The sequence below is a fragment of the Mercenaria mercenaria genome, chromosome 13, assembly GCF_021730395.1.
Source record: "Mercenaria mercenaria strain notata chromosome 13, MADL_Memer_1, whole genome shotgun sequence".
Classification (NCBI taxonomy): Eukaryota; Metazoa; Mollusca; class Bivalvia; order Venerida; family Veneridae; genus Mercenaria; species Mercenaria mercenaria.
In genome coordinates, this window is record NC_069373.1 from 62,194,008 (window position 1) to 62,213,091 (window position 19,084).

General features: G+C 35.4%; 1 long non-coding RNA gene across 1 annotated transcript; it reads left to right on the forward strand.

Moving 5' to 3' along the window:
• Positions 1-6,160: 6,160 nt before the first annotated feature.
• LOC123528718 (uncharacterized) lies at positions 6,161-9,706 on the forward strand. Its single transcript, XR_008366826.1, has 3 exons — positions 6,161-6,688; positions 8,305-8,410; positions 9,002-9,706. It is a non-coding gene; the product is annotated as an uncharacterized LOC123528718 (long non-coding RNA).
• Positions 9,707-19,084: the final 9,378 nt, after the last annotated feature.

The following is a 19,084-nucleotide window of genomic DNA, read 5'->3' on the forward strand; positions in this document are numbered from 1 at the left end:
TTGGTAATTATTTCATGTATTACAAAATGTAATGCAACAAAGTTCAAATAAGGCTTTTCAATTATCCAAGTTAGAAAGCTCCAGGATTAATTCAAAATGAAAAAGAATATATTTTTACACTGCATGCAAGGTGCAGCTCAGAAATCACCAAGATGTAAGCTTCACAAATGAACATTGCAAATAGTTTGGCAAATTTTCATTGTTCAGAATACCAGTAATCTGAACTACTCTATGCTATTAAGATAAAAGTTACTCGGAAATCAAGTTCTTGCTTCCAAGAAAAAAAAAAAATGTACAAATCCTTCTGCATGAAGTGTACGTCAGACTTTTACCTAAAAAAATTCAAAGTATAAACACCAAAAGAAAATTAACAAGTCCCTCCCGCGTATATGAAGTTTACTTCAGACTTTAACTTATAAAAAAAGACAAAGTATAAATGCCAAAAGAAATTGTACAAGTCTTTTCCGCGTATATGAAGTGTACTGCACAAATTTCAAAGTATCTGCGGTGTACATGCAGTGTACTATTTTCTTGTACAAGTCCCTCCTGCGTACATGCAGTGTACTCCTTAAATTTTCAGAGTCTGTGCTGCGTACTTGAAGTGTACTAGTGACCTCCTGCGTACATGCTGTGTACTCGTCGAAATAGTACGCGGCATGTACGCAGCATGCGGTGTATGTAAAATGTACTCCTCTGGCGTACTACTGTGTTCGCGGCATATACACAGCAAATACGCAGCATGTACGCCACAGAGGCTTGCTTTTGTAAGGGTTATCATCCGGAAACCGTTTAACTGTCCGAGTCACTGTGTCACTTTGAACTACTGACCTCAAAATCAATGAATTATGCCCCCTTTTACTTAGAATTTAAGGTTAATCTTGATGCATTTACACTATATCTCAGTTAATACGAAATGCATTAGATTCAAACTTGAAGAAGTTGTTCCACATCAACACCCTCATCATATGACACAAGGTGCATAACTCCTGCACCAATATTTTACTAATTATGCCCCCTTTTTGCTTAGAATTATAGTTATGTAATGTTTTGATACACTTTATTTACCTCTCTTATTACTTAATATTTTTGACACACACTCAAGCTATTGTGCGATATCTTCATCCACCATTGGAGTCATTAAACTCGTCAGTGACAGCTCCATTTTCCTCAGATGTGCCCAGTTTCAATCTCCAGCATTGAAATAGCCGAGCGCCCTGTCTCCTGAGACAGCTTTTGTTATCTGTAAACAATACTTTTTTCAGTGAAAAGAAGATGAAGCCTTCCAGAACTGGAACTGGGAAGCAGACTCATTCAGAGGAGAACACTGGAACTAATTCTACTAGCACAGAGCTGCTTCCTGCAGCGGAGATTGCAACAGTGTCTGAAGCTGAGCTAGAGACTGCGACAGTGTCTGAACCTGAGGTAGAGACTGCGACAGTGTCAAAAGCAGAGCTAGAGACTGCGGCAGTGTCTGAAGCTGAGCTAGACCACATAACTCCACCTCATTCGACCAAAGATCCCCTACCTGTAACTGAACCTGTTAACAGCCAAAGACTAGATGCGAGTACTGAGAAGCACTCATACAGAGGAGAACACCGGAACTACTTCTACGAGCACAGAGCTGCTTCCTGCAGCAGAGACTGCAACAGTGTCTGAAGCTGAGCTGGAGACTGCGACAGTATCTGAAGCTGAGGTAGAGACTGCAACTGTGTCTGAATATTAAAAGTGGTGAAGAGATAAGGTTTGACTATGGGGTCCCCAATTTGCCATGCAGCTCAATGCAGTGGAAAATAAGAAACACCAAGAAACAGGAATTGGATCAAAAACTTTCAGAACTGTGTTGTTCTTATGAAGAAATGGGACCAAACTACAGCTTTGGGCTACATAAATTACAAGAAAGAAGATGGCACATATATCGACATATCCTGCTGTTATGAAGGCAGCGACAATGAGATGAGCTCCCCTTTCAGATTAGACAATACAGAAATGTTCTTATCAAAACAAGTATCCATATTACTACTGAAATTGTACAGTGTATGCAGCAATAATTATTGCAGTATTGTATTAAGCTATCAGATCTATCCAAAACATTGTCCTTTGTCAGAGTGGAATTTGAAATTTTCTACATGTATGGCTCCAATAATCAATGGAGAAGACCATGGGAAAACATTGCGGACCTTGTTATCCACACATGGCTATGGTTACCTCATAGATCGATGTTTCTGCTATCTATCAAGATGTGGTAAACCTGGGTTTTGGCAAAGAAATATTTTGCTTTTTTGTGAATATTCTTATGAATTCACTGTTTTGCATTGTTTAAAGGACAGTAGCTTAGAGAGCATCTTGTTATGCAACTTTACTGTAAGTTTCAAGTTAATTGGGCTGGTATTGATAAAACTATAGGCAAAAACATATTGCATATTTTTCCCGACTCAGAAACTCCTAAATACATATTTTATATTTTGTCAAGATATTTTTCCTTTCAATATGTTGTAAATGTATGTCTGAACATGTTTGTAAAGTTTGAGGACATGACACTATATAGCTTTAAAGTAATCTTGAAAAATGTTCTACTGTTTACATTTTTGCTAGTCAATTTCATATGTGGGTACAGCTGGCCAATAAAAATGATTTATTAAAAATATTTAGAGATATTGTCCAAGCAAAGGGGAATAGATCCACAAGTCTTTATTTCAGTGCTCCCCGAAGTCGTTTCCCCTAAGGAAATGTCACTAAGTCGCTTCCTTTTTCTTGAAATTTGCCATGTAGAGTCAAACCTGCCTTAAGGGGACCTTTATACAGCAAATCGCTGCCTATAAAGGGCACCTTGAAAATATCCCTTCTATGAACTTTGCAACCAAAATTAACCTTTATATTATGGGCACCTGCTCATAAAGGGCAAGTTTTCTTTGTCCCATGGCGGCCTCTAGAGTGTTAACAATGTTGATGGACGACGATAGATGCCAGGTGAGCTACAAACAACATTAGTATATCATATACCAGTAAATGACAGAACCCAGTCTTGAAATCAAAAAATTATTTTTTGCTATCAAGCCGACAGGTGCAGACTTGGAGATCGGTGCTGAATGTGCCGTAGGAGATGCAAACCTTCCAGAGGCAATTATTATAGAAGATCAGGTAATCATAATATATTGCACAAATTGATGCCAAAGTATAATTTAGTTTACACATAAAATACAACTTAGTTGACCCTGTTTTTGAAGTCAGCTAAATTAAGCAGTTACCTGGCTTATGTAGCCAACACAAATGTATCCCTATTGGCAATTTTTATCTTAAATATTCCTCTATTAAGCATCAATCTGCTTTAAGTGGAAACCTTGGCAGGCTTAATTGTGCTTGATATTTATAATCAAAACTATATTTATAATTGAAACAGTAACTATTAGAACCCTGGTGTAGGCTACAAACTCTTGAGTTATCATCTGAAAATGGATTGGTCTACATAACGACCAACATATAGACCGACCGACCAACATCTGCTAAACAATATACCCCTACTTCTTGGAAGGGGGCATAAAAATACACTGTCTTATGTTGTTTACTGCTATGACTTGCCTTTACAGGGGATACCCACTCAACAATTGTCCGAAACATAAATACACATTCGATCAAAGAAACACCCCAATGATAGCTCAAGCTTCCTGACAGCAGATGATCCCTCTTGCAATGCATTTTAGTCACTAAGCCAGCCATTATCAACATTTGCAGTACCCACACCTGGTATCTGGTCATCCCCACCGCCCCTACAATTAAGGGTGTAATGATATATCGAAATTCAGTGTATCAGGATACATTAGTCCGGCCATTACCATATTGTATCATAGACCTGTTTCACGATACAGTGAAAAGAAGAAACACTGAATTAAAACTTTCATACATTCAGTGTTAAAGATAGTGACTAAATAGATGTATCATTTGCAAAACTTCAAGTACATGTACTTTCCAAGTGTGGGAACTTATTATTTCTTAAATAAACTGTTTTGCTGGATATATTAGTTAAAGATTGCCATTCCTCAACACAAACCTATTTGGCGAGGGATACCAAACCAATTCATCAAATCTGCTAACCCCCCCCCCCAAAAACCCAAAAAAAAATAACAATAATATTCAATTGTTTTTATTCCATTTCAGGAACACGACAGGCTGAGGCAACTTGTTGACAAAGGTTGTCCAAACATGAGCTCTGTTGTTAACATTTTAATGCAGAACATGTTCACAGTAGAAACGATGCTAAACTCTAGTGTTATGGGCATCACTGGAGGAAAGGGAGTGGGCAATCCGGCCCTTAACCCAGAAAAGAGGGCAGCCATTGAAGGTTTTGAATAATTTTAAACATCTTAGTTACTAGCACTACCTAACTGTTACAGTTATATCTGATATCTAAAATAATATTGTAGTGGTCTTCCATTTGAACACATAAGAACTGTTTGGTTAATAAAGTATCAATAAAACAGAATAATAATAATCGTGGGCTGAGCGCGAAACTATTGTAACTGTATATAAATAAAGAACAAGATACAATAGTTTCGCGCTCAGCCCTTGAGATGTGTAAAATATCATAAGTAATAAATATACAGATGAATTAACTGTAAAGTCTTTATGCCATATAAATTCTGTATGCATGGCTATGTGAATATTTTAAATACAGTCGACATCGTATTTGCGACCACCTCTATTAGGCGATTTTTCGTATTAAACGACCGGTCAAAATCCCTCCCGAACATTTTCAGTACATAAATTCATTCCATTAAACGACTTTTTTATTAAGCGACTAGCGACCACATAAATGTAGTCCCGACAGGTAAAATATTCGACAAAAGTATCTATTAAGCGACCGTGTACCAAAATTCTACCGGGCATTTCTTCATCTGTGTAATTAGAGAGTATGTTATGCACGTGACTGAATACAATTAACCTTTGTATCAGTCAAACTGACAAACAAATATAGCCATAATTTTCACGGTTTGTGGACTTGGAAAAGTGTTCAAGATGTTAAAACAGATTTTGAAACCATACATGTATGTTCATAATAAACAGAGTTACATTAACAGTTAAAAATAACTTTTCTTTTCATCTGACTGAAATTCATTAAGCGACCATTCCAGTAAGAGACCACTTCTTAGCAGTCCCTTGGATGGTCTCTTAATACAATGTCGACTGTATTCATTACTTAACATCTGCTATGTTATTTCAGGTGTACTGATGGAGAAGTATGACACCAACCATACTGTAATCAGAAATCTTAGGAGGGACAGACTGAAGCTCATGAGAAGGAAATATGGAAGACTTGAAAACAACTGATAACATGTCTCACACAATCATGTAGTGGGGGAGATATACTGATTTAGTTCTGTCAGACTGTCTGTATGTCACAGTTTTACATGTAACTCCTCCCACACCACTCCCTGGATTTACTCTTAAACTTACAACCCGTCTCTAGATTTGCCATGGTAATAAGGCTTTTGCCATGGAATTCCATGGAGTTCCATGGCAAAAAGCCTGGAAATCCGTGGAATATTGAAATTTTCCATGGACAGTGAATGGAACAGTAAGTTTGCCATGGATTTCCATGGATTACAGCTGAAATATTGATCAATTTCCACGGAAACAGGAGCTTTTGCCATGGAAAGTTGGACTTAGTAAAATTATGGGATGGAAAATAGCATAGAAAATAACTTAGAAAATTTTTGTGATAGAAATTGATGGAAACTGTGGTCTTAGAATTTTTTTGGAGGTATTTCTTGTGAACACAGAATATTTTAATGGATTTAGCATGTTTTATGACCAATAACTACAACCAACTTAATTAGATAGGTAAAACAACTAATGGAATTACAGTAAAACCTGTCTTAAGAAGCCAGCCAAGGCAGTAGGAAAACGTGGCTGCTTATGGCAGATGGCTGCTTAATGCAGGTAATTTATAGCATGAATAACCATTTTGGGAAATGAGACACTGGCTGCCTAAGACAGGTTGGCTGCTTAATAGAGGTGACTGCTAAAGCAGGTTTTACTGTAGAACATTTATTGTAATGCAACTTGTCATATAAACTCACCTTGCAGATAGATTCATTTTGAACTAATCTTTAAAAAAAATATTGAAATATCATGACTTTTTCTCCTAGGATAACACCAAAAAAGAACAGCACTAAATATTACAATTCTTTACACCAACATTCATTAAAAGTTACCTGGCCAAGGGATTCTTAGTTAATCAAGTAATAAATTATTTGGTTCTTTTAATCTTCTGTAGTGTACCTGTTGCTTGTCTCACAACAGGAGATTATCCCAGTCTGCATGATAAGATCTTGTCTGCTTTATATTTAGAAACTCATAATAAGAGATCAACCAATGAAAATAAAGTCTGTGAACTACTTCTGGGGGCTGTAATTGTACCTCAAAAAGTAATCCTGAACTTTTTTTCTGTTTAATATCAGGGTAAACTTCAAAAATAATGAGTATGTAAGTGGAATAAAATCAACCTGTGGTACAAAATATTTTTAACATCCCAGATGTATCCTCCAATAGCTGACTGTAAATGACACATTTGCCCAAGAATATCTAAGTTTCAAATCTACACAGGAAGTTCTTTGTTTGAGAGCAGGATGGAGTTATTTTACTGTGTTTACATGCAGCTTGGAAGTTAGCAATAACTAAAAGAATACACCAGGTGAGTTCATAAAATTTATTCATGATTTTCCAACAGCAATGTAGAATACCTATAGCAATGTAACAAAACTAGTAAATGGATTCAAACTGGAAGCAGGTGGCTTAGATTTCATTGTGTTATGCAACAAATGATTTTGCTTCATATATATTTTTGTTCATTTATTTAACAGCTTTTGTTTTGCAAAGTTCTATTAAGCAGCTGCAATTTCTAGTTTATAATGCTTTTAATTTACTAAAAGGAAAATTGGATACTTTTTAAATGAAAATATTCAATTGGGTCAATCAAATTTAAGCCAGAAGAGTTATCTCCACAGGTGGCTCTTCTGTATTACAGGGTAAACAATGCTACCAGTCAGCTGACCACTGTTTACTAAGTAAATTCAGAGAATTATAGTATGTGTTTTTAACCTGTTATTAAATTGGTTTATTGGTGTTGCACACATTTATGTTAAGTTTGTTTGTTTGTTTTGGGTTTAACGCCGTTTTTCAACAGTATTTCAGTCATGTAACGGCGGGCAGTTAACCTAACCAGTGTTCCTGGGTTCTGTACCAGTACAAACCTGTTCTCCGCAAGTAACTGCCAACTTCCCCACATGAATTATCAGAGGTGGAGGACTAATGATTTCAGACACAATGTCGTTTATCAAATAGTCACGGAGAACATACGCCCCGCCCGAGGATCGAACTCGCGACCCCGCGATCCGTAGACCAACGCTCTTACCTACTGAGCTAAGCGGGCGGGCTCATTTATGTTAAGGTAATGAGAATTATGTTTTTAGTAGAAAGAAATGTTTATGGATTATTTACTTGTTATTAATCGATGATCATGCTCTTTATTGAAAGTGTTTAACACTGTTTCGAAAATTTAGCAATAATACACATATTAAGCAGCTATTTGTTATTTTAAATAGGTACTATTACTTTTTCTTTTGAATTCTGATATATTCAACTTCCTAGTTGTTTTCAATATTAATATGATTTTTACAAAAAAAAGATAGAATCTTTCAGTGAAGTTGATGTCTAGTCCCTTGGCTCCAACATTAAATTATAAAGAGCCTACTAAAATGAAAATCTAAGTCTAACAATTACTCTTTTCAACACTATATAAACTGGAATGTACAAGTAAATGAAAATTAGTTATAATGTACAGATGTATGAGTTCATTTTAGAGGAGTCTTACAGAATACTAGTACATAATAATATATTTATGATGTTCAGGGAGATTATTTCATAAAAAGATATTTTTGTTAATGTAATATCAAACTTTCCATGAAATTAAATAAAATAAAAAGTTAATATTATACACTTAAATTCACAGTATTACAACATTTGTATGTTTTAAATGTGTACCAAAATTCAAAAACAAAATTTTTATATAATCTTATCCAAGGGTAAAGTTAGAAATTTTGTTAAATGTGCAGGTATTTATGCTGATTAATATGTAACCCTCAATTTGCAACATCTGGAAAAAGCTGCTGATAAGATATTTTTGGCCCCATTATTCATCATGATGTATTATACTAAGTTTTAATTTCAGGTCATTGACATACCTAATAAATAATAAACCAATTTTTTTTTTTATGGACATCTAGGTTTTAAACTATATCTGTTTTTCAGGAGTATATAAACAGCATACAGTATGAATGAATGAATGGAGATAATTCAGTTTAGTGACCCAATGTATTGTGTTTAAAGAAGGCTCCATCCAACAATTCAAAGACATGTAAGTAATTTCTATAGTATTATAAATACATGTACACACTACCATTGTTCTATGTTTGATTAAAAGTGGGCAACTGACAATTTTTTCGGAACACGACTGAATGGATCAACTTTATAATTTCAAGCAGAACCCACGACAGGTTTTATAATTATCTCCCCTTATATCAAGTCCAGACCAATATTTTATTAAATGATTAAAAAAGTACCAAATTAAGTTATCACTTGGCATTCAACACAACTTTCGGTGTTAGTGCAGGTAACTGGTAGAATTTAAATTAGGTCACCATTTATACAATAATAGCAATGCATAAGTTGAACCTACTGATCACTACCCCAAAACATTGAATATCTGTCTGCATGCCTTTTTTTGGAACCTTATTCTACCAACATTTGAAATCAAATTGAAAAATACATTTTCTTGAAAATATAATAAGTAATGTTATTACTTGCTTAAATCTGCAGTGTTGCCTGTATGATAAAGATGCACTACTTTGAATACCATTTTAAATTTTGAAATTAAGGACAAAACTAATGAAGTAACTGCTTTTATGGTTTAATTGGTTTAATATCTCTTGGTTTATTATTTCAACAGGTTAATGCAGTGAGGCAACTGATGGCAAATGATGGCTTTGTGATGGTTAATGAAAACTACATGGTATTTTACACTGATGGTGGCGAACAGTGATTGAAAATTTCTCAACCAATAGTTACATTTAGTTGAAAGCGATGGTATTATCTTATACAGACTATACTGAATTATAACAAACAGTGGAAAACATTGACATACTACAGTGACAGTGGATCTGTATAGAAACTGGTGACATTTTAGCTCCATATTGCTTGTTCCATTTTCTGTCACCTAGTGAAGAAATGTCAAAATTCATAAGCAGTTTTGTTATACTACAGACTATTATGAAATTATAAATTAAGATGTGACATGCATAATGGTTTCTGATTTTCATTTCATTCCAGTTCTGTCACCAACATGTTTCCATGGTATTTCCACAGATTTCCACAGTTATTTGCCATGGCAAGCCGTCCGAATACTCCACGGATTGCCATGGAATTTCACTGGTTTCTGCGGTCATCTGTGGTGTACCAGGGAAAGCCGTGGATTTCCATGGAAAGCCATGGATTTCCACGGAACCCTGTGACATTCCATTGAAATCCATGGAACTCCACGGATTTTTTTTTCGTATTTTTTTTTCTCATAAAAAGATTATGTAAACTGGCAGTCCGAATACTCCATGGAATATTTTCCATGGATTTCCATAGAATTCCATGGCAAATCTAGAGACGGGAAGAGTGATTATTGCCAAGCTTAGTTGTACATATCATCAGGTTTTTTTTTTTTTTTTTTTGGTTTAATGATTTTTGGCAGGGTTATATTCCTTGCTTTGTCAAATTTTATGTGGATTTCCACAAAACCCTACATGATTGATCAGTGCTAAGCCTAGTTATAGGTATCATAGAAATGTTCAAGTCTGTGAATTTCAGCAGAGTTATGGCCCTTGATAGGTCACATTTTACAGTGGTCAGATAGTTGTGTACATTAGTTGAATGGTATGGTTCAGTGCTTTTACCTCCAGTTAAGGCCCTTATTTTATGGCATTTCAGAATTTTTGCAAGGCTACTGTAACAGTTGGGAGGCAAACAAATATTTCTTGAAAAATTATCTTGTTTTTACTGAACTGTTATACTGGATTAACTGTTTACTCACCAATAACAATCTAAAGAAAATCTTATTGTTCTTTTTTTTTCAGTCTCTAACAAACAATTGTAAATGCATTCAAATAGAGAATGCATTTTACACTGTGATCATTCTGAGTTTGTAATATCTGTGCATCTATCCCTGTGGTTTGATGGGTGTTCATATGATTTTAATTTATTATTCCAATCATTTTATTTTTTCCTAAATAAAGCTCTGGTTCATACTTGGCCACACCTCATAGTACATCAAGAAATTTGTAGGATTTCTGCAGGGACATGAAGACCTTCTGGAATAAAGGAAAACAGGACTTCATGGGATCACAGGACTTCCAGGGACATTTCAGGATAACAGGACTTCCTGGGATTTCAGGACATCCTGGGATATTCCTGGTATTCCAGGACAACAGGACTTCCTGGGATGCCAGGACATCCTGGGATATTCCTGGTATTCCAGACAACAGGACTTCCTGGGATGCCAGGACATCCTGGGATATTCCTGGCATTCCTGGACAACAGGATTCCTAGGATTTCAGGACTTCCCGGGATATTCCTGGCATTCCAGGACAACAGGACTTCCTGGGATCATGGGACAACCAATGCACAGCTCAATTGTCCTGTCTTCAAGACAATCCTGGGATTATCCCATTCTCATTTAACGGCATGAAAAGTCCTGGGACTATCCCATGATGTCCTGGGACCTTTTCAGGACAAATTCCTGAGACTTCCTGTGACTTCCTGGGATAATCCCAGGATGCCCTGGTCATTTTTCGCACAGGTGATAGGCAATCAAATCATCACACTGGGTCTATCAGTGAAGACTTCATTCCAGATAAGAGAGCGAGGCAAAAAGCATTCAGCAAGAGAATGAAAACTTTACAAAAGCAGGTACAAATAAACAAAGACTGGAGTCATAATAAATGAGCTTCATGGAATGAATCACTTAAAGAGATTTGTAACAGCAAAAATTAATGTATTAAGCGGAAGACAAGCAGCAGAACCTAAAGTATAAGCTGTAATCATTTCATATGTCTTTTTTTAAAGTTGAGATTTATGAAATTTACCACTAAATAATATCAATGTTTTAACAGACTAAGGCAACCAAATGAAGAACGGCCAGTCTGGAATGTAAATGGTGATACATTCCCAGTGTCAGGCTGTGGAGAGCATTTTCTAAAGTACTCTAAGTTCAACAAACATTGGGTACAGACTCATGTGCCATTAAATGTATTGTGGGTTTGTGTCCCCACAGAAGTACGATGCACATTGGCACTTGTCAGAAGAGCACAGAGCAGTCAATAAATCACCAGGTTCAACAATGAAGCCAAGGTTACCCACTGCTGAGGAGAAAGAACAGTTAGAGAGAGAAGAATGTGAAAGACCAGCAGAGGAGAGTTGACACTGATGGACTTGAGAGGGAGGAAAGGAAGAGGAAGGATTCCAAGGAAAGAGGTGCAAGAGCCATGAATGATATTGTGGACTCATATTACCACACGTTTTAGAGCTGGACTGGAGTGATTAATTCAAACAGTATATTTATTTTCAAGATTAATACTGCAAATTGTTCATGTATTTTACACTTGTATTTTTTAAATGGTTTTTGTTAAGATAAAATATAAATTTTGGGTTTTTTTCCTTGTTGAAGAATTTTCATACTGTTGTAAAAAATTTTTAAAGGTTTTTAACAAATTTTGAAAAAAAGAACGTTCTTTTATTGAAAAAAGGGTGTTTATTCTTGTGAAAAAAATAAACGTTTGATTTCTTATTTTAAAAAACAAAAGTACACCGGGTATTCAAAGGAATTTATATTTGGAACACCCTGATACTGTTCTTTCACCTTGAAAAGCAAACAGATCACATAAAAAATTTTAAGTCCTAAAAATCTACTGCGTTATTGAGAATTATCCGGAAAGGAAAGGGGATCAAGAAAAGGCCTAAAGGGAATCCGGAAAGACCTGGGGACCAAAAGAAATTCTTCCTGATAAACCCGGGATCCAGATTTTTTTGGATACGGGGGCTTTGGGACACCCACAAAAAAACCTGAATATTTCCCCCACAATAAAGAGGGGGGAACAGGGCCTACTTTGGGAAAATCTGCATCCTCGGTGAGGTTATTTATTTTAGGTACCCTACAGCTGCCATTATACGGAATTAACTGGGAGGAAAAATAAGTCAGAACACTGACAAACCCAAAAGGAAAATAAAGAAAAAAAAATTTTTTCAAAAGGGAGCACCAACAGCGTTTAATACAAAATCAATTAATGGGAAACTAATACATTATTTTCACACCTCATTTGCCCAACAGTCAAATCTCGCTTGCTTGTAAAACAGATTTAAACACTTTTACTGTACAACTACCGGGCCCTTTATCCCTTAATTACTCTTTGGCTAGCTTTAAATTTATGTTCTAAACCTGCCCGTATTGCTGACCATATCTGACGTTTTTCCCTTCAAACTGAACCTGCGCAAACCCCAAAAAGCCCCCCAAAAAACGAAATGTAAGCATTAATCTAAATTCAAAAAGGATGAATCAAAACAATGGGAAAAACCCAGAAATTGCTTTTTTTAAAAAACGCTTGTCTCCCCCCCAAAGCAACAAGAAGTCAAAAGGGGGGAGGAGCGAAAGTCAAAAAGACCTGAGGTTGGCGCAATAGGGATCATCTACTTGGCTGCCATCATCCCGCAATTTTCAAAAACTTTTCCGTGGTTTTTAAGTCACTGTTCAGGGCCCCTGGACCTTGACCTTTGATCAAGTGCCTCAAAATAATAAGGGGGCATCTACCGCATGTCCCCAAACCCCATTAAGTTTCAACTTCTGTCAAGTGGATCTCAAATTATTTTGACCAGCCCCTGTGACCTTGACCTTTAACAGACTGACCAAAAAAACAATAGGGGGATCTATCTGCTTTTTAATCATTCTATAAAGTTTTTAACCTTCGGGGCAAGGTTCTTAATTTTTTGACGGAAAATTTTTTTCCATGTTCAGGGTCAGTGCCTTTATCTTTTAAAAAGTGCCCCAAAACAAATGGTCATCTACTCTGCATGTCAATCATCCCTATGAATTTCAACATTTTTGACAAGATTTCTAAGTTATTATCAGAAATGGTTACAAGTTCTTTCCCCTGTGACTTGACCTTAAAAAGGGAAAGAACCCAAATGAAGGGGGCATTTTCCCGCATGAACAACACCTATAAAATTTTTTAACATTTTGGTCGAGAGGTTTTTCAAATTTTGATCAAAACGGTTTCCATGTCAGGCCAAAAGACCTTTACCTTTAACGGGGTGACCCCAAAATCGATAGGGGTCATCTACTTTGCATGTACAATCATCCTAATGAAGTTTCAACATTCTGGGTCAAGCGGTATTCAAGCTATTGATTGGAAATGGTTTTCAATGTTCAGGCCCCTGTGACCTTGACCTTTGACAGAGTGACCCCAAAAACAACAGGGGTCATCTACTTTACATGACCAATCATCCTATTAAGTTTCAACATTCTGGGTCAAGTGGTTCTCTAGTTATTGATGGGAAATGGTTTTCAATGTTCAGGCCCCTGTGACCTTGGCCTTCGACGGAGTGACCCCAAAAACAATAGGGGTTGTCTACTTCAGCAGCCCTACAACCCTATCAAGTTTGAAGGTTCTAGATCAAATGGTTCTCCAGTTATTGATCGGAAATGAAGTGTGACGTAAGGACGGACAGACAGGGCAGAAACAATAGAGACATAATAATCGTGAATCTGGATATGCATAAATGTGCACTCAAGACGGTTTCAAGGCATAACTGCCGGACATTACACTAGCACGTGCAAACAGGAAAGGTTTGCTTGCAGAAATCGAGATTTTGTGCAGAAACTGTGACTACCACATAGGTTTTATGCCCACAACAGATCCAACCATAAATCTGAAATCCAGAAAGATTAACATCTCTCTACTGCTGCCTATCATGCTCTCAAAACTGGGCATTAATGACCTGCAACTTGTCCTAGCTGCATCAAATACTCAGGCTCCTGACAGAATAGGTATGCAAAAGATGTAAAACGACCTGGCAGATGAAGTAGAAAAACTTTCTCGCAAACAACTTTCCTGAAATCAGGAATATGTCCAGCAAATTGAACAAGAGCTGTCCGTAAGACAGCCAAGCTCGACTATTCGAAATATTGTCACAGAAGCAGGGAATTATTACCCAAAAAGTTAAATAACAAAAGAGTTTTTAAATTTCGAAACGGGACAAATTTGACAAAAATGCATATCAGAGTATGGGACTTGATGCTAACAACTAGTTTTTAAAAACCCCGAAGAAACATGTTAAAGTTTCAATTCCATATCTGCATTAATTTTTGGGGATGGTAACTTGCATGAAAACTTTAACCAAATTTTCTAAGTCAAAAGGGGGGTAATTTGCTCAAAAACATTTAAAGAGTTATGGAATTTGACCCGTGGGGTTGGGAAACGACCTAAAAAAAAGAAAAAATAATTTAAAAGCTATAGCCTTTGGTAAAGCTGTTGTACTTGCACGAAAATTTAAAACCGGGTTTTTCAAAGAAAAAAGGGGGGCAAAATTTTTGCCCAAAAACATTAAAGTTTTGGGACTTATTAAAACAACTAGTTTTATCCCCCAGAAGACACATGTCAAGTTTAATTCCTACTGCATTAGTTTTGGAGAAAAACTTCTGAAAAACTAACCAGATTTTCTAAGTAAAAAAGGGGGCAAAATTGCTCAAAATACATGTCAGATTATGGACTTGGCCAGGAGCTGGGTAATTGATCTAGAAAAAGAAAAAAATTTCAAATAAATATCTTTAGTAATAGCTTAGTCTTGCCGCAAAACTTTAACCAAAAATTTTCAAAGTAAAAAAGGGGGGGGGCATAAGGGGCCAAAATGAAGGCCCAGGTTAGGGGACTTGGTGCTAAAAACTATTTTATAACCCCGAAGACCTTTTGGAAGTTTCAGTTCAATATCTAAATTATTTTGGGAAAGAAAAATTCTCAAAAATTTTAACCAGAATTTTCTAAGCCCAAAAGGGGGGCATAATTTCTCAAAATACATGTTAGAGTTATGGAATTTTGACCAGTGTGTTGGAAATGACCAGAAAAAAAATAAAAAATTTCAAAGCTAAGCCAAAAATGTAGCTGATTACTTCATGCAAAAATTTAACCAAAGTGTGACCCGACGCCGACGCCAGGGGGAGTAGAATACAGACAATTCTTCGAATAGTCGGAAAAACTCTCCCGCAATCAAGGGTACTCACTGAAGGTTATATTTTCATACACAAACGTTCAAAGGCAGGCAATGACACAGCCAGTCAGTGTTTTGCACCATCAATCGAGGAAATAAGAGGGCCAAGATGGTCCCAAGTCTGGTCACTCACCCGAGAAACACACAACAGTGTAAACATGTTTGACCTAGTGATTTAATGGAAACAAATACTCTAATTTTCATTAAGGTTGGACCAAAAATGTGGTCTCTTCAGTGTAAACAAGTATTTTCTTCAATTTGACTTAGTTTTTGAGCTCAGATGACCTACATTCAAACAAGGCCTAGATTTGATGAAGGCAATCATTCCGACCAAATTTCATAAAAACAGACTTATTATTACCTGAAGATGGAATAATTATTAAATCTGGAATGGACATATTTTGGGTTTTGAGTGTTAGTCTCCCAACTAAGTGATAAAAATAGTTTCAACATATATTCAGGAACTAATCCAAAAGATATAAAATAAATTATTAATTAAACTAAGAAATAGGGCAAAAATGTAAAACGTTATATTAAATTACATACCTTTCACAAAATCCATTCATAACTTTAACATGTAGACTATTTAGTCCCCTTGTATAACTATTGCTTTTTTCAAAAGGTCCTTTTGTAATATGTTTTTCCCGAAATGATATTTTTACAGTTCCAGTTCAGGTTTTATCCACTGAAGATTTAATTTTAACATACTGATTTAGTCAGTTGATGCATGTTTTGCTTCCCTTTAAACACAAACCACATAATACTATGACACACGAAATGCAACTTTTGAAGCTTTATTTTTGCTTAAATTATTAAGCTGCTTCCCTTCAAACGTAATTTCACAGGTAATATTGACTACAAGTAATTGGTGGGTGGTGTAAAAAGAAACATAACCATTGTAGTAAAAAAATTACAAATTAAAATGAAGAAAAACTATGCTCCCTTCCCACCCCCTCCTTCATCTGTGTATATAAAGGATACTGTTTAAGAGACTGATCGGTTTTCTTTCGCATTAAAACTAAAAAAAAATCATGTCTACAAATAGAAAAATTAACTTTGCAGTAATCTGGAAAGAATTACCATATCCTGGAAAAACAAAGAACATACAAAAAACGAGTGGAAAGAAACTGGTTCCTACATACATGTTGGATGCGTACATTCAGAACGTATTCATGAAAGAGGTTGGGTGGAAAAACCGGGAACGTGTGCACCCGAATATTCCTTTCGTTTTTAGAGAAGAAGAGTATTTGGACGCTTAAAGTTTGTTAATGATGTTAAGAAAACTTTACGCAAGGAAAAATTTGCGCCTACTTGAAGCTGGATGCGTGCATAACAGCGATACTCGTTTATCAAGGAAGAAAAGTATTGGATAAACTATACATGAACTTGTTTTGTTTTTTTTGTGTGTTTGTGAGGGAAAATTGAAAAAGAAATATTGTACAGTTTTGTAGAATAACATAGTGAGCATGACCCACCTTGGAAGTTACTAAATTTTAAACAATATACGGATGCGTCTCAGATCAGGCAATTAAAACCAGTAACCATGACACTTTAATAAACATTTTTTTCCTCTAAAAATATACAGCATATGAAGCAATCTGTAATTATTATCAGAAGCAGAAACTAGTTTCATAAAATAATCACTGCAGTATAGAGAGAGAGTAGGTAAAATAGTTAGGTGTTGTTTTACACAATTTTATGAGAGTTTAACAGTTTTGATCGGGCGACGCATGTTATATAGATGCAATACTTGTGATATTTTGTATATCATATATATATATATATATATATATATATATATATATATAGCATGTATGTGCTATATATTCGATCTAGATGTAAAAAAAGTACGTCACTAAGTATATAATGTACACACAGTGAAAACTATACAGTAAAAATAGGAAGAAATTGAGTGCTAGTTTTCCAAGGTAAAGATCAGCCGTAGTCAGGCGGTGTACACTACCTCCCTTATCAACACAATCCTATGGAAAAAAAAGAATAATTTTTCTATAGCGTGCTAAACTTACACCGAAAGATTACGTACCTTAATTCTACCCTCACTAGAATAATGTTTATTCATAATAAGAAATTATACATGATAGAAAAAAAGTTGATACTAGTACGATGTGATCCACGTGTAATAAAAGTAAAAAGTTATAATATGAATGGAAAAATAACAAAATATTACAATACAAGAAGAAATACACACACATATATATTATGAACTGGAAGTGCTGTATCGGGAAAACAAATTAAAACACATTGTTTAAACAGCTCTTGCTGTACGGTAGGTGCTCACTGAAAGCAAGAGAATGTGTTTATAAAGGTAACCAATCCTTGTGATTTACTCAAGTGGTCGACCAATCGTATTTTATTACAAGTAATTGGTGGGTGGTGTAAAAAGAAACATAACCATTGTAGTAAAAAAATTACAAATTAAAATGAAGAAAAACTATGCTCCCTTCCCACCTCCTCCTTCATCTGTGTATATAAAGGATACTGTTTAAAAGACTGATCGGTTTTCTTTTGCATTAAAACTAAAAAAAAATTATGTCTCCAAATAGAAAAATTAACTTTGCAGTAATCTAGAAAGAATTACCATATCCTGGAAAAACTAAGAACATACAAAAAACGAGTGCAAAGAAACTGGTTCCTACATACATGTTGGATGCGTACATTCAGAACATATTCATGAAAGAGGTTGGATGGAAAAACTGGGCACGTGTGCACCCGAATATTCCTTTCGTTTTTAGAGAAGAAGAGTATTGGGACGCTTAAAGTTTGTTAATGATGTTAAGAAAAACTTTACGCAAGGAAAAATTTGCGCCTACTTGAAGCTGGATGCGTGCATAACAGCGATACTCATTTATCAAGGAAGAAAAGTATTGGATAAACTATACATGAACTTGTTTTTTTTTTTGTGTTTGTGAGGGAAAATTGAAAAAGAAATATTGTACAGTTTTGTAGAATAACATAGTGAGCATGACCCACCTTGGAAGTTATTAAATTTTAAAAAGTATACGGATGCATCTCAGATCAGGCAATTAAAACCAGTAACCATGACACTTTAATAAACATTTTTTTCCTCTAAAAATATAGAGCATATGAAGCAATCTGTAATTATTATCAGAAGCAGAAACTAGTTTCATAAAATAATCACTGCAGTGTAGAGAGAGAGTAGGTAAAATAGTTATGTGTTGTTTTACACAATTTTATGAGAGTTTAACAGTTTTGATCGAGCGACGCATGTTATACAGATTCAATACTTGTGATATTTTGTACATCATATATATATATATATATATATATAGCATGTATGTGCTATATATTCGATCTAGATGTAAAAAAAGTACGTCACTAAGTATATAATGTACGCACAGTGAAAACTATACAGTAAAAGTAGGAAGAAATTAAGTGCTAGTTTTCCAAGGTAAAGATTAGCCGTAGTCAGGCGGTGTACACTACCTCCCTTATCAACACAATCCTATGGAAAAAAAAGAATAATTTTTCTATAGCGTGCTAAACTTACACCGAAAGATTACGTACCTTAATTCTACCCTCACTAGAATAATGTTTATTCATAATAAGAAATTATACACGATAGAAAAATAGTTGATACTAGTACGATGTGATCCACTGGTAATAAAAGTAAACAAGAGGGTCATGATGACCCTGAATCGCTCACCTGAGTAATATGAGCCACATGTTTCAAATGGCAAACTGACGCTAAAAT